The sequence below is a fragment of the Opisthorchis viverrini genome (genome assembly GCF_000715545.1).
Source record: "Opisthorchis viverrini unplaced genomic scaffold opera_v5_651, whole genome shotgun sequence".
Lineage (NCBI taxonomy): Eukaryota > Metazoa > Platyhelminthes > Trematoda > Opisthorchiida > Opisthorchiidae > Opisthorchis > Opisthorchis viverrini.
Genome location: NW_008752297.1, coordinates 27,613 through 31,465, shown reverse-complemented (window position 1 = coordinate 31,465; position 3,853 = coordinate 27,613).

Genomic DNA, 3,853 nt, shown 5'->3' with positions numbered 1-3,853 from the left:
TAATTTACACTCACCACTGATCTAGTGTGGCAATCTGTAACAGGACTAGCTTACTGATTATTTCCCCGTCTGCCTTATAATTTGTCCAAATCGGTGACTTGCTCCCTTGGCCTGAGGAAGCTTTTGTGTGAAAAGTGAAACGTTGCGCAAATAAAAACCACCAATTGTTTATCAAGCTCTTCTGAAACGGTGACTTCTCAATCGGTTCCAAACCTTTTCCGACTGATTGAAAAATATATCTAGTTTGTTCTGGATGCCCTAGACTGATGCGAACCCTTGTTTTCTCTGTGACCGAGGATTACTGTCCCAGGTGAACATTATCACTTACCCACTCAGATTACATGTGCTAGTTGAAGTAATTAAGACTCGCAGATGACGATGACTTATGTCCACAAATCGAATTTTGTGGAACACCGCAGCCGAGGTATGGCATAACGGACACCGGTACGTTGCCAGACAGTTTGCGACAGTTTGCTCGTCCTGACACCTACCAACCAAACCAACCGTGGCGTTCTCAAAATAGAAACGTGACACTTTCATCGGCAGTTGTATGTCTTGATTGGCTAAAAATTAACGCACTTCACCCGACGGCGGAACACACTGGGGCAGATCCCCGCAGGTTCTTAAATTCCCTTCGGTTGGCTGTCGATTAAGTAGAAACCTTATGTTTTTGTTCAACATAATAATAAGTGTCATGTCTCTATAAGCAAAAAAGTACTGGCCAGATACTGCTTGGTATTGTGAAATGCGCTCAACCTAATCATACTTTTTTTTTTAAACGGCTTCTCGAATACCGTGAAACGTGACAACTGGACAGCCGCAAATTTCTCAAAAAACACATCTGAATTGACAAGGGTTGAAAATTTAGAAGAGAATGCGAGCCATTAATTAACAAGGAAGATTATCGAGAACATTAAGACAAATTACGGTAGTTTTTGGTTTTACGCATATAAACAGCAAAATAAAAGGCTTTTTCGTAAATATTTTTATTTTACCCACAAAGCATTTGGAAAAAAGTGCATCTACCGGCTGAACATGGGCCACTGTGACAAAACTACCCAAAGTATGCGTCTTACCGATTAATTAAAGGGCCTTTACCTGGCCTTCGTTGATCTACTTGCCCAATAAACCTGCTCAGCTTTGTTAAAGCCATTCATAACACGCTGCTTGATAGATAGACTGCCCAATTTTATTTTGGTTCTCAGCTGATGAATCATGGATAGTGTTCTGAATATTTGCAACGGTGGTTGGGCAATCAGTGCACAAGGAAACAAATTCGTGCCTCACATCGGCATTATTCTTGGTAAATTAAGATAGCAACCTTAAACCTCGGAGTCTTCAATGTTATGGCAGTAAGCGTTCTAACCGAGTCGTAAAACGAACGAGATTACTAACCCACCGAACAAACTTCGAAGCATTGGAAACTAAGCTTCGGGATTACCTTCCCGTAAGTTCACCTACGAATTCATGTTCAGTGTTAAAACAGCGTCATCGAAGAGTGTTGCGAACGTGTTGCGAATTAAGTCGGCTGCCCGCATCATTTTTCCCCTCCGGTTTTTACCTAGCTGAAGCATTTTAGTCTCGTAAAATAAATCCTGTAATAAGTCAAGTATGAGTGTCTTCTAGAGTAATGGAACCACGATATCGGTGTATCAGTGGTGTCATCCACATATGTATTTCAATGTTTCTGTACGAGGGATCTTCAAAGCCTTTCTTATAAGACATTTCTCAAACCTTTCTTCCAGTTTGACTGCAAAAAGTCATTCGGTTGGATAACTCGTTGCCTTCCAAGAAGAGGATCAAAGCGGTGCACGACTTTGTATTTTGTGCGATTTTACAATCTCCTTGCAGTGTATTGCTCCACTTACGCTTTGAATTATGACCTTTTGTAAACTGGCTGTCTTTTTTTGTTAAGCGCGCAGGTTAATCGTGCGACTGAGCACCGGGATCGGCGAATAATTTTTACGAACCGCCATTATTACCCGCAACATGGCTTGGTAAAAGTCGGTCCTTTTTAATGAGGCAACGTTTCGCTTGTGACACAAAAGTTTCATTCAAAAACGTATCAGGCGACACACACAAGTGCATCAAAAGCAAAAGTTTGCCGAACTAAAAACTACCACCTTTTTAACAAGCCTTACTGAAACGATGGCTTCCCAATCGGTGCTAAATATTTTACTACTAAGTATGTGTACTTTACCCCTAGATCGCTATCCGCGTGGCCAAAATAATTACGGAATTTTCAACTGGTGACTGGAAAAATTGCTTACTGAATGATGTCTCAATACGAAGTCAACTATCTTAGCCGAAGATTACCGCACTTGTCGAAAGTTTCACGGGCATCCAACATTCAAGAAAAGAAAATTCAATGCATTTTTCTAACTTTGATCTGTACCGATGATCTCGAAAAACTTTAAATGTACAACTAAATATTCTGGATTGAATAATGCAGACATTTAGATTGCTAATCTAAAACTCTCAGAATCATACCGTAACTTGAATCGTTTTGTCTGTGAATTAACAGCCCTTGCAGACGCAGCAAATCTTACGTGCATAAAAAATAAAAGCTTTGGATTGCTAATCTAAAACTCTCAGAACCATACCGTAACTTGAATCGTTTTGTCTGTAAATTAATAGCCCTTGCAGATGCAGCAAATCTTACGTGCATAAAAATATAATGATAAAAAAATACATATTATCGTAGGTGATCGTGCCGATCATGTCACAGGCATATTTCAAAAGGTAACCAGAGTATCAAATGTGACCAAATGCTAAATATAACTCATGAAATAAAGTAACAATTACCAGATTAACCGGAGACAAACTCAGTAGCTTTTCGTTACGAAAAGTACCAGCAGGCGACATGTATCCCAAATAATTGATACAAACAAGCATATCAGTGCAAGGAGATCCCACGGAAGAACACTAATTGCTGGAAGGCACGAAGCAAACCTTAGCTCTGCATGGGGCATTGAACTCCCAGGATAAAAGGCTGCGTAGAATTGTCAATTCTGCCAGACAATGAGGTGGATTCATTCCAATATGACTCTCGTCGTTGTGTACAGCAGAGACAGTGTTGAAACGCTTGCCCGCAAACTACCTTGATTAGTAAACCAATTCCACAAACTACCTAGTAAACCACTTCCATGATACCCAGCAGTCGGTTTGCGCCCATACGGCAGGGTTCGCATCAGAACTTTCTGAAGTGCAGAGCAGACTAAAGGTTTGTCCCATTCTGGGGCTGACTCGAGAGGCGGGAGGGCGTTGCCCCCTGCAGGGAAGTTTTGCAGAGTCACATCTGCTGACTATGATTGAAGGGACAAAAACGTATAAACTGTTAACAATACCGTGGCGTTCGTAGAAAAACTGGTCTTTCTGTATAAGTGATGGTTCAGAAGAGAGAGAAGTCTAGGCAAGTATAAGAACATGGACGAGCGGACTGGGTGTATTAGCAAGTCTGCCTTATTACACTCGTGAACTAACGTTGAGCATCAGAAAGGTTCCAGATATTTGGGAGACAGGCCTGAACACCTTAACTGGGATCGTACTATAAGTAGGCAAATACCTGATCAAGTTCCTTGGACAGAATTAGATTCGAAGAGCTTTTGCAAAGGCTATTGGAAGAGAATATTTATATCGTGTGGAAGGTGACGTTGTTTGTGTACCCCTAACAACTTATCCAGTTCAAGAAGTTAAAACGGATAAAAAATTATACCCCGATGAAAATAACGTATGCAAGGTAGGCAAGCGAATGATTGTGACAGCCATAAAGTTTTTCTCAGATGTTGTATAATACAATTTTTTGAACTTGTTGTCTATGATTCAAATATAAGCCGTGAATCAGGAATTTTCA